This window comes from Pleurodeles waltl, chromosome 8 (genome assembly GCF_031143425.1).
Source record: "Pleurodeles waltl isolate 20211129_DDA chromosome 8, aPleWal1.hap1.20221129, whole genome shotgun sequence".
Lineage (NCBI taxonomy): Eukaryota > Metazoa > Chordata > Amphibia > Caudata > Salamandridae > Pleurodeles > Pleurodeles waltl.
In genome coordinates this window covers 74719920-74733143 of record NC_090447.1, presented here as the reverse complement: position 1 = coordinate 74733143, position 13224 = coordinate 74719920, and the positions used below count along the sequence as shown (strand labels likewise).

The following is a 13224-nucleotide window of genomic DNA, read 5'->3' as shown; positions in this document are numbered from 1 at the left end:
GTGCAAAAAGTGATGAAAAACAAGCTGTTTGCTCATAGGGTGATACTTCTGTCCTGTTTGTTGGCATGTTTTCATTTAAAGTACAGTAAACATGAAAGATCTACTTACTTGCAACCTACATCCCACAAATTCATAGGGCAGAGATTACATACTTGTTGATAATGTCAAATCCATTATACAGTCGATGAATCCACAGACGGGAACTCAATCAATCAGTCATTCTTTTTTAAAGTGCAGCACTATCAACACAAGGGGTATCTGGGCGCTGAGGTTCCTGTGACTGCATCGAAAAGCCATATCTTGAGTTGCTTTCTCAAGTCTGCCAGGGAGGATGGCTGCTCGCAGTTGGAAGGGGATGTTATTCGAGGCTTTGGCAGCGATGTAGGAGAATGTGCAGCCCCCGCTGCAGGTGCGATGGATGCAGGAGACATGTGCAAGGACGAGTTAAGTAGAGCGCAGGTGTCTTGAGGGAAGATGGAAGCTCAGCCAGTGGCTGATATAGGATGGTCCTAGTTTGTGGAGGGCTTTGTAGGCATGTGAGCATCTTGAACTGGCACCTTTTATGGACAGGGAGCCAGTGGAGTTTCGTAAAGTGAGGAGTGATGTGGGTACGCTAGGGGAGGTCCAGGATGACTCTAGCTGCCATGTTCTGTATTGTCTGGAGTCTTCGGAGGACCTGGGAGGAGGTACTGGTGTCGAGTGCGTTGCTGTAGTTGAGGCAGCTGGTGACAAAGGCTTGTGTGATGATCTTTCTGGTGTTTACTGGGATCCATCTGAAGATTTTGCGGAGTATGAGGAGGGTGTGAAAACAGGTGGCGGTGACTGTTGACTTTTTGTTTCATGGTCAGTTGGCTGTCCAAGATGATGCAAAGGTTACGAGTGTGGTAAGTCAGTGTGGGAGTGGGTCCGAGTTCTTCCGGCCACCAGCTGTGGTCCAAAGCTGAGGTGTTCTTTCCAAAGATCAGTACTTCGGTTTTGTTAGAGTTCAATTTGAGGCAGCTGTCTCTCATTGAGTGGGCTACGTTGGCCATGGCATTGCAGAAGTTGGTTTTGGTGTTACAAGGGTCTTTGGTGAGCGAGAGGATGAACTGAGGGTCTTCAGCGTAGGAGATGATGTTGAGTCTGTGGGATCTGACGATGTCCACGAGGGGGATCACGCAGATGTTGAACAGCATGGGGCTGAGCGATGATCCTTGGGACACGCCGCATATGATACTCTTGTAAGCGTAGGTGAAGGGAGGTGGGTGGATGCTCTGGGTGCACCCTGAAAGTAATGACGTGATCCACTTGAGGGTGTGTTGTGGATGCCGATGTAGTGGTGTCTGTCAATGAGGATGTGGTGGGCGATGGTGTTGAATGCCACAGAGAGGTCAAGGAGAATCAAAGCCACAGTCTCAGTGCTATGGTTGGCCCAGAAACCTGATTGTGATGCACTGAGTAGGTGATTTCATTCTAGGTAGTTGGTGAGCTGTCAGTTGATGGCCTTTTCAAGTACTTTTGCTGGGTTTGCGGACAGGGAGTTCGTCCAGTAGTTCTGAGGTTGCTGGGGGTCAGCTGAGGATTTCTTTAGGAGGGGTTTGATGTCTGAGTGCTTCCATCAATCTGGGAAGGTTGCAGTGGAGATGGAAATGTTGAGGAGGTTGGTGAGTTCAGTGCTGATTATATTGGATCCAAGGTTGAAGAGGTAGTGGGGGAAGGGGTTGGTGGGTACCCCAGAGTGGACGGAGGACATGATGGTAGCGGTGGTCTGAACATCAAGTGTGGACCAGGTGGTTATGGCTGGGCTGGAGTTCGCTGGTAAGATGAGATTGTCAAGGCTGAACGAGGTGGGTTGAGGGCTAAATTTGTTGTAGATTTTGGCAATCTTGCTGTGGAAGTAGTCAGACAGTGAGTCGCAGTCGTTGTGAGGGGTGTACTGTGTTTTCTGTGGCAGTCGGGTTGGAGAATTCCTTGACTATTTTGAAGGTTTACTTGGTGTGGTTTGCTGCGGCGTCACAGAGGTTTGTGATGGCTGCTCTTTAGGCCTCCTTGATGTGCCGGTGGTAGCCACTGAGTGCGGCTCTGTCAGAGGGGTCCTTGGAGATGTACCATCTCTTCTTGAGTAAAAGACAGTTGCGCTTAGTGGTTCTGAGTTCTGGTGTGTAACAGTTGGCTTGTCTTGATGTGACATTCTGTTGGCTTTTGCCGGTTTCAGAGGGTCGACTTTGTTGGCGCATTTGTTGATCCAGGTGGAGAAGTTATGGATGGCCTTGTCGAGGTTGGCTGACATGTCAGGTGGTGTGGTGCTGAGAGCCTGTGTCCATTGGCTCTCAGTTACTTTTCCCCAGCTGCGGTGGGTGGTGCTTTGGTGCTGCTTGGTGATGGTGTGCTGGGTCTTGGAAATGGTGAAGTGGACGATTGTGTGGTCAGTCCAGGAGAGTTCCGTGGTGTGGGTGAATTTGATTTCACTGAAGAAGATGGTGTCAAGGGTTTGTCTGGCATTGTGGGTGGATCTGGAGACTAGTTGGGTGAGTCCAATATTGTTGAGATTCTCCAGAAGGAATGTAGCGTTGGCGTCCTTGGGGTCCTCGAAGTGGAAGTTGAGGTCACCAAGCAGTATGTAGAGGAGGGAGTCAATGCCTAGGGGGGCGATGATGCTGCTGATGGTGTCGCAGAATGCTATCCGGAGTCCTGTTGGTCCGTATGAGAGGCTACGTCTTATAATTGTCTTGGCATCAATGTCTAGTAGAAAATTAAGGTGTTCCATGATAGGTGCTGGGTGGTATATGGTGGCGGAGCACCGCATGTGTCCTTGAATATTACAGTGATTCCTCCGCTGTGTTTGTTGCGGCGGTCCCGGTGTATCATATTGTATCTGTTGGAGGTGGCGGTGTGATGTCGGGGTTGGAGTGGGGTTGAGCCATGTTTTGAGGGTGAAGGCGACGTCTGGGGTGAGGCTGGTGATGGTGTCCCAGATTTCTGTGACATGATTGTTGAGGGAGCGGGCACTGAGCGGGATGCAGTGTAGGGGTTCCGGATTAATGGTGGGCTTCTGGGAGGTAGTGGTGTTGGGTCCTATGTGGGTAGGTGGTCCTGTGAGGCAGGAGAAGCAGCAGTGGTGGCAGGCGAAAGGTCCTTCGGCAGAGCGCGGGAAGGACGTGCAGCAGCAGAAGTCTTGGCGTCCAGTGTTAAGGGCGTTAAATAGGCTTCAGGGAGGGGGGGGGAAGGGGTCGGGCACTGGGGGAGGCAGGAAGGCGGGAGCTGGGAAGAGTAGTAAAAAAAAGGCAGAGCGGGAGGTGGGAAGACGGACGGTGTGGGAAGAACGGCAAGGGGCCTGCGGGCAGGAAGCCTGGGGGAGGTCTGCTAGTATCAGGCACAGAAACCTGCTACAAGGATCTGCTGGCTGGTGGCGATCTTCTGGTTGCCTCTGGCTGCTGGCTGGCTCAAGGGGAGGTGACAGTAGGGAGAGCAGGACGATGTGAAAGATGGTGGTCTGTGGCCCCTAACTACTGAGCTGCATACTACAGTCGGCAATGGTCACCTTCATATGGTCCCTGTTAAAATGGAGTATCGTGGACATTAGCTTTATAAGTATCTCCTAAAGAAGTTTTAAGAGGACTCCCTCGTAAAATACGAAAGTGAATGTTTAAAAAAGAAGAAAGGACTTTACAAGACAAATGGAAATACTTAGCGTTTCTGTGAAACATCCTGTTAGGGTTAGGAACTGACCACAGACGGACATTCACCAGCAGAATTTAACTCTGACAAAACTGAGGTTATCTTCATTGAAGGCAAGTAGAGCCTGGTCTGAGGTAAAACACCTGAGTGAAAAAGGTTGTTTCTCACTATTGTTTCTGTCATCAAGAACCTGGGTGTTAAGATCAATCAAGGTTGCTTATCCCCTCAGAATAATGTTGTTGCTTCTACCTGCACCCTCTTCCTGGTGCAGCTGGCACAGATGATAGCATTTTTATTTCCTATAGGCATCATAGAGCTGTACAGGCTTTCATTGAATTCAGATGAGGCTACTGCAATTGCCTCTACTTGGGGCTCCCATCAGGAAATTGCATGTGGCCAAAGAATGCTATCTGCCGGATGCCCATTGCCTCTAGATTCTCTTACACATTTCCCTGCTGAAGACCCCATTAAATGTAAGACTGTTTAGTGCACAAGGCTCGCCAGAGAAAAGCACCGGTTTTCCTTTACAACCGCTTCATAACATGTAGGTTTAAGAAAGACTTATTGTTTGGCCAGTAAGGTTCCCTGTATGATGTCCAGAATGTTTACTCTGCTCTGCATGTCCGGGGATTACATATACATATACTCCTGCTTTTTTAGTTTAATTTATGCCACACAATAATCCCAAATGCGCATGTTGACTTAGTCCCAGTCTTTGACAATGAGCTGTTCAGGACCTTCTTCTGAACCCGGAGGGACGCACTATGGCCTACTTTGCAACTTCACAGAAAGAGGAATACCACCACTGACAGGTTTCATACCTGGATCATGGTGGTGATAGCATACTAAGTCTGGCGAATGATAGCGATTGGCCTTTTCATTGTGAAACATGAATGCACGTTTACAGATCCTTTCAGCATGAGTTCCGCTGCTCATGATGAGCCTGGAATGCTGAATACCGGCATATTGAACATGTGTGTAAAGCCTGGCAGTGTGCCATGCAAAAAGTGATAACAGGCCTGTGGGGCTATTTTGAAAGATCACAGCCTGGGCCATAGAACAAGATGCAGGAGAGGTTGCTTTCCCTCAACAGCATATGAGTATTGCTGGCATCTCCTCGATGAGAGGGGGAACACTACACGCTTCAGTGAGGAAAGAAAACACATGCTTTCTTTAGACGTGCCAGGACCCTTTGTGGTATGTTGAGCTGTAAAGGACTGAAAGCAACTACCATAAGGTACATTACCGGAGATGCAGTGTGAGGCCTGCGGTATCTGTTGTATGGAAAAGAGTCCTTTGACACTTTGAAGGGGCATAGATTCTTGTCTCTCTTCGAGATCTCTTTGTGGAGGGGACATAAATAGCTGGATACAGCCTTCTCACATTTCTTTGTACTTCTGTGGTGGGCACTCCATCTAGAGACTGTCCTGCAGGGCAGATCAGTATGAAAAAGGACAGGTCTGGAAGGTAGTCTGGCCAGGACACATGAAAGGGCAACTGAAACTGGTTCCAAGGAAGCACACCTGGAATACACATCCTGTCTCTGGAACCGGTATAAAGATGTGAGCTCAAGACCCACAGTTGTTCGCTTTTGTGGTCTTCTCTACGTAGGAGGTCTACTCAGCAGAGTACTCAAACTACTACGCAGCCAAGAGCTGGTGTCACTTGACAGCCAGCTGCTCAAAGGCAAGGGAGCACTGTCTGAAGTCCAACCTGAAGGAGAAATTACTTGACTGTTATGGGTTCCATGACACCCTGCCTTTGAGCAAAATAAATGCTAACCCTGTAGGAGGAACTGATCATGGAAGGGACTGCTGTAATTGACCCTGGCATTTGGTCTGCCTGACAGAGACTCAATAAACAAGGGCATCGAAGGAAGCACATTACAGCTGGACCAGGCTGTGTGATCTTCATCACACATTCCCCCCTCATAGCAACTAAGACATTTGGATCTGTGTGCCCCAATGGGGGCCCTGACTGAAGCCCGGATTAGTGCCTGCTGGTGGCCCGTATGCTACATAAGTGAACTGTGCTACCACATCGCAGCACCAGTCTGGAAGGCCAAGTGACCAGAGAGGTGCATCATGAAGAATCAAAGTCATTGCCTCAAGGTACTGCATGCTGATGACCGTGCCCGGCATCTGCTGCACTGAAGAATCATCACCTGCAGGAGTGTGGTCAATGTGCTCAACAGGACGGGCCAAGTACTCAGAGTATCAGAGTGAGCCGCGATCTACAGCAGCCACCCAGAAGCAGGCCACTGACAGAAGCCTCTGCTGCTGCCACAACACATTACATGGCAGGCTGACATGCTGACACACTGCTCCCTGGGTGTCCCACCTGGAGGCTTCCTGCTACCAGTGAGATCCCACTGCGGTGGGAGAGACGAACGCAGCCCACCGCTGCACCTACGAACTGGGTGAGAAACTAAGCATGCCTAGGTCTGAGAGACTGAGTGCTAAGACCAAACCAGGGAGAAGGAGCACAAGCTACACATATAGACCTTACCTCGAACTCTGAATCTAAGGGGTGGAGAACCCAGAGAAGGGTGAAACCCACAAAGGGGCATGTACGGCCCCCGTTTGCCTGCCCACAACGGTATCCTAGTGGCTGCTAAAATTGGACCTCAGTGACACTGCCTACCTCTCAGGGGAACTGGGTCGTTTCTCGTTCAGCACCACTGTAGGGAACCAAGAAAGAAACATTGTTACTTAGCAGAAAGGGTGACAGTCTCTTGGGCATCACTGAGCATTTTTGTTTTTTTGTGTTACTTGCGTCAAATGCATTCTTGAGCACAGTTGAATCTTTGAAAATGAAATTCAATAACCGATAACAGCACGTCCCTTAATTTAAGCTTGAAATTAATCTGGAAAAAAGATTTAAGCAGCCTGAAACTAAATAGTTCACAACAGACCTTAGACTGCAGATGCACATTCACCCACATAACAACATAAGCCCTAAGGCTCAGTGTTAGTCTAAAAGCTTGCATCAATAGTTGAGAACTGCCAGTACAATCCATTAGCTGGCTATGAAAAATGTTTTCCAAAGTTTTATTCTACACCACCTCTTGAATCAGGCTGGACAGCGTGGCCATGCTACTTTGAGAGTCCCAAGTGGTAAATGGGAGTACATAGTCAACCAGCTGGGGTGCAACAATATTGTGGCCACAGGACAACCAGTGATAAACAACATTGTCACAGTTAAGGGCCAGCAACCTCTGCCTTCCATATGACCTAAAGGAAAGGACACCATAGTAGGTTGTACTGATCTTCCGCAAATTACATTTTTTCGGCTTCCAAACATTTTGTACAAGTTCTGGTAGCAGTACTACCTTTAAGAAAATAAGCTTAGAAATCTCCTGGCTCTGGACTGCAGTTAATATATCCCTATTGCAGGACGGTCCTCATAGCTCTGCTTTCAGTTCCAGATAAAAATGCCCAGTTACAACTGGTGCACTGGAATTATTCTAGGTAGGTAACAGCTTACTTTAACATAGGGCCATCTGCACCTTCCAGCTACAAGCAGTCTTTCAAAGCAGTAAGCAGGATTCACTGGCAGGCCCGTGGGATTCCCCCTTTAGCCTGGTGTCTTACAAGACAGACAGGCACCACCAAGGGTGAAGCAAAATAATAAAGTAGAAGTGAAAGAGTGCTGGCAACAACACTCTCCAATACTCAGGCCAGCAGGAATTGATTCAGTGAAGCAAACAGGGGTGTTTTCACACCTCGACAGCTGGAGGCAGATTCTCTCCTTGGACTGGGTCAAGCATGGTATTGTAAGTGCAAATCCATCAATTATAGGTAAATAAAGCCCAGCCGATGCTAACACAATTCGCGGGCTTACCAACCCCAGTTTTGCAGTATGGTGAAGCAGTTCCCTTCCTCTGTATAATCACTTTGGCAACAGCATCAATACTGAGCTCCAAGCACTCATGTTCAAAATAGCGAATCCTTGCATCAGCTGTATGGAGCTCTATACTGACTCCCAATTCCAACACTTCGCCCTCCCAGAACAATCCATTCTTAGTTATCAGACCTGCTCTTCATCTGAGGCGACCACTGAGGCCTTAGAAGTGGGAGCTCCATACAACTAGAGGTAACTAAATTCACAACATCACTTGCCCAGAAGCACTCTGGTGCCTGGAACTCTCTACACACTGATACCAGATCAAAACCTATAATTCTCTCCCAGCGGCCGCCACAAATGTCAAGGGGCAGGGACGACAGGGGAAAACAAAGAGAAAAATAAATATATAAAACGTACGTTTCCCGCCGACTCCTGCCGCCTTGCTCGTCGCTTCTCCTCTTGTGGTGTCCCAGCATTCACTGGAACACCAGCACAGGCTCCCCAGCAATCCTGGAGCTGCTTTCATGCAAAACCTAGCATGAAAGCAGTGCCTGAAGGGCTCAGACTGCCGCTCAGACAGTCCTGGGGTCTGTGCAGTTTCTCCAGCCCAGCGAGAAATCTACATGCGCATGAGTGTTTGGCCAGCCTGAGACAGCTGGCCAAACACACATGCACACTTAAGTGCACTCTCTGCTCCTCCTCCCTCCCAAGACAGCCCCGCCCGCCCCTCCCTGCACTGCCTGCTGAGCCAGTAGATCAACTATCGTTTTACTTATCAACTCCTGGCTCTTGGCCAGGGGTCGACGCTCCTCCCCCATTGCGGTGGAGCAGCCCCTGTTCCCACCTTAACCACATAGAAAAGTACATCTTTCATCTATTCCTAAAATGATCTATTAGTTATCTTCCCAAAGGCTTACTCTGGTGCTAACAAAATTCCAATTCTCTTTCATGAGGGATCTTCCTTGTGATGCACTGTATCTTTGTCTGCTGACCAGCTTACTGTTCACTTGCTGTCTACTACATTCTTATATTCTGATCAAAGGCCTTTTGGGTGAAGCAGCCCAACTCATCCTTGTTGCATGAGCATTCTATAAAGCTGTAAACTATCTTACTTACTCTTATAAGCATGACTGATTTATTTCAATTAAAGGGAAAGAATCCATCCAAACACTGATGTCTCTTTGGGAAACACCAAGGACATTCCCTATTCTGGTCTGGGCAATGAGTAGGCAGTTCTTCATAGCAGGATGATGGGGAAAAGAGGACAACAGAAATTGTGAAGGAGTTGTGACTAGGGATGTAAAAGTATCTTTCCGAATGCACTGCAGATGAGCTCAGGCAGAATACATTTCATTGTTATACATTTCTATGAAGACAAGAGATAACAGGGACTTACGTTTGACAAATTACAATGCAACAATTGTGGGTCTGGTATCCTTTTTCATGTCCAAAGTTACAGATTTGAGGTCTTGTGACATTTCACAGAGTTACAGTATGTCTTGCAGGAGGGATGCTTGGAAAGCTTGTATTCTAAAATCACAGTCTACGTTTTAGAAGTGGGATGGGCAAGTATTTGTGGCACTCATACTTTCCATGTGCAACTGTGAAGTGATTCTAGAGTACCAGGGTGACAGTTCCAGGGATTTGGAAATACAAACTGCCTATCCTTTTAAACAGAGAACATTTGGTGGGACCTAATTACAGGCCAAGGACACATCAGCTGAAAAACATAAGCAGAGGTAAAAGGAAAACAGAAAAGGTGGATTTACCTACATTCCCAAGCCCGCAAAATCTGGGTCAGAGGTATAGATCAATAAAACTAGTTAAGATCTTTACGCTTCAGTCATACAGTGAATCTTAGCTTAGTAAAGGATACTGTGGAGGCCAACATGAAATCACAGTAAGCTGTGTGAACAACATGTAACGGAAGCATTCAATTGAGAATATAATGGCGGATAAGAATGACATGGAATTTCAGTTTGCTTTTTAGGTTCGAGCCTGCGAAGCATGCGCTTGCGAGGCGCTGTAGTAGTTAGAAAAGGGCTAGGAGCCCCGTTCAGGTCACGCCGGTGTCTTTCATTGGTTCATGGGCTTGCCTTTTAAAATCTGCTTGCTTTCATTAGCGGAAGGCATGCATACGTCATTCCTTTTCCGGTGGTTAGCTCTCCTCGAGCGCAGCGACCAAGTACTGATAACATACGAGGCTCGCTGTTTTCTGTCCGGTTTGTGGACTACTTTTTCTCTTTTTTTGCAGTGCGATCTTGCTTATTTAGCAGCGCAATCGCGCTCGTTTTTTTCCATTTAATGAGGCAAGAAAAGTCCTTTTGGGAGTTGACAACTGCTAATACCTCTAACTCGGACAAATGCGAGAACTATTGCATTGCAAATGCTTGTTCTTCTTTAGTATGTATAGAAAAAAGTAATTTGTGTGTGATAATGACTGTCAGTTCTATTTGCTGTTACAAGCTTGACAAAGCAGTCTTATTACATGTAACATTAATCTGCTGCTAGCTGTTAATTCTAAACTGACGCTGTACTGATACACACAATTCATGAAATACTGAAGCGAGTACAACAAACTTGTGTCGTTAAATGTTTAATAATTGTATTTGAAAGATATATAGACTATTTTTTGAAATTTCAAATATGAAGAAAAGACTTCCTTGTCAGACTTAATACATGTTAATGCACTGTAGCCTATTGGAATATGTTTGATGTTGTATAACCGGCTTACAGACATATGGCTTCTCTGTGCTGTACTCCTTAAAGAATATTTTGACTAATGTAACAAAAGGGGAAAAAAAATAAAAATAAACAGATTTAAACAAAATGAAGAAAATACTTCATTGAACACCTATATCTCCTACCAGTCTTTAATAGCCTAAATCTGTGGTTTTTGACTTCTGTGGACCTCCACTTTATTATTGGAACCCAGTGACCCCACTGAATCATTATTGGAATCTGAGGACTCCCACTGAGTCAATCCTAAAATCTGGGAACCTAAGCTGTTAATATTATTTAATTTTCTAAGCAGTTGCGGACCCCACTGAGGAGGCATCACGGACCCCCTGAGGAGGCATCACGGACCCCCCAGGGGTCCCCGAACCACAAGTTGGGACCCACTGGTTTAAAAGAAAAACATCAGTAGGGTAGCTAATAAAGGAAGTGGTTCCCCTCATAACTATGTTGGTGCAGGAAACTCAGCATTCCTGAGAAATTACGAATCACCATCTTATCATCCATTGTGCGACACATGGAGTCTTCATCTCTCATGTACCTTGTGAGGGGATGCATTTTTTGGGGGAAAAACAATCACCTACGAAATATAAAAGTTTGTGAGGTTTTATCTGCACATGGCCATGACATTGTCACTCTACATGACAGTGGCTGTTTCCCACGCCTGGTCTAGAGCCGAGTAGTGGTGGCCTGTCTTCACCTTCTCTTCTGCCAACTTTCATTCTTTTAAAGTGGCAGCATCCTCCTGTACGTGTACAAGAGATATATATTGCCAGGGGTCCAGTGCTGTGAGCTGGTTCCTGCAACAAGACCTACACCACCCTCTTGTGTACTGGTGCAGTATTATACCCTCATCCTGTAAACTGGTCTAAAGCTTTGTAGTTATGTTTGTGCTACAAAAAGCCACAAGTCAACATACCACAAAATCAATGTGCAGAGATTAAGGCTGGCAGTTGTACTGGCAGCCAAATGCCGCCAAAGTGAGCAGTAGGCATAAACACTGGCACTTTCTGCTAGCTGATAATTGCCTCAAAAAGGGTATCACCACGAATCCCAGTATTACGTACAGTAGAGGCCGTACTTTACATGATTCTCTATGTCACAGTTTTTTACCACGTGACACCACTGAGACCTGGCTACCCAAACCACCTATGGGTTCGAATAAGTGTGGTCACTGCAACATCTGTTGCTACATTAAGGATAAGTTGGTTAGTTTCAAATACAACACCAAGACTTCGTACAAAATTCACAATTTTATCAACTGTAATACTAGATTTGTTGTATACTGTTTAGTATGCACTTGCAATCGCATCTATATTGGCAGTACCATCAGATCGCTAAAAGAAAGAATCCAGGAACATATTAGAGCCATTCGTACCAACAATAGCAATTACCCTTTTGCTGTACACTACAACATTAATCATGGCCAACGGAAAAATCATGGGAATCACTGCACATGGGATAGATGTAGCTACCTCCCCACACCCGAGGGGGCAACAGAACTCCGGCTCTTAGACGTCTGGAGAGCTCTTGGATCATTAAACTCAGGGCGGTTGATGAGGAGGGGCTCAATGTGGAAAAGGACCTCCATGTTTTTTTGTAACCATAAGATTTATCACTGACTGAGTTTGGGCACATGTTGTCCATGATAGCCAGACCCCATTTTGCGCTATGCATCTTGGTCTCAAAAACGTGTAGGGATTATTTCATATGTCATTGTATCTATAATGATAGTTAGAATCTATACATCTGAAGCCTACTTTCTAATGTTACAAATTCATGTTCAAATTGGTGTTCATTTTTTACTTTATTTTATCTCTATTGCTCTTGCCTTTCGCCCCTGAATGTAGTTTCCCATACAGTCTCATATGTTAAACATGTTATTTAGCCTGTACCAACTGTATCAATTTAGGTCTTAGGAATGTGTTTTTACACTAAAAAACCTATGTCCTCACTGTTTAAATTGTGTTTGACCTATCATTGTATACATATTTATATTGTTAATTTGAACAACTCGCTAATACTGTCAAATACTCTGAGTCCATTACAAAATGGCGCTCACCTTCCTCTACTACTTGTTCATGCTCCTCACTTAGTCCCATTTCTATTTCTATTACCACTGCAAGCTTTAAATCGCCTTGCTTCACATCGCATTACAGTTACGATGTGAACCCAACGCCTCAGAGCACGGCCAACAAAATAAGGTGAGCCCGCTTCGTTTCCTATCCTTTTTCTTCATAAACTTGCGGGCTCCTTGCCTTATCTGCTAGAGGATATTCCAAGCAGTTTATCTAACGCCTTCATATCGCTATGTTTTTCACTACACTCGCTCGTTAAATAGGCACCCTGTGGACGCACAGGACAGTTTGTTTTAGTAATTTTGGACATCGCGTTAACCGCATTGTTTTGTTTTGCTCGTTTCACAGGCTCACTAAACATCGATTCAATTGAAACAAACGATTTCTTTTACATTTCAAGTTTCCTTATACGGAACAATAGGTGTTTCTTATGTGTTTCCTTTTTACCATATGCCGGGTTTTAATATACTTGGCATTTTTGTTAGCATTCCCTTACACTGCTGTGTTATCACTGCTTTTGCCCAGGTTTGGGCAGCACTACTTGTAAAAAATTAAATGATAATTTTTTTTTTTACAAAATATTAGTTTTCTCATACATGGAGCTATGGACTCCCAACTCGGTTTCTTGTACCGTTCTCTATTGTATACCTTCCCTAACTATACCAATGCTTCATAGTGGGACTACAGCATTGTAGGAACCTAGTCATACAGTACCTTGGACTGTACTTTGTTAGCATTTCTTGTCTTTTTTATTCTAAACGTTCTACCTTTTAGGCTTACCATGGTCACTCTCCGAGTTGCATACCTTGAGATTTTGATATTAGCGTTTTTACATGCGGATTCTGTCTGCCCCTGATGGCTTAAATACTGATCCGCACACCAACTGCGATAACACATTTTGTCCTAA

The 13224-nt window shown here is 45.7% G+C and overlaps 1 protein-coding gene across 2 annotated transcripts in view; it reads right to left on the bottom strand.

The window, feature by feature from the left end:
• INPPL1 (inositol polyphosphate phosphatase like 1) overlaps positions 1-13224 on the bottom strand; it is an 818513-nt gene that overhangs the window by 482404 nt on the left and 322885 nt on the right. The window lies entirely within an intron of this gene.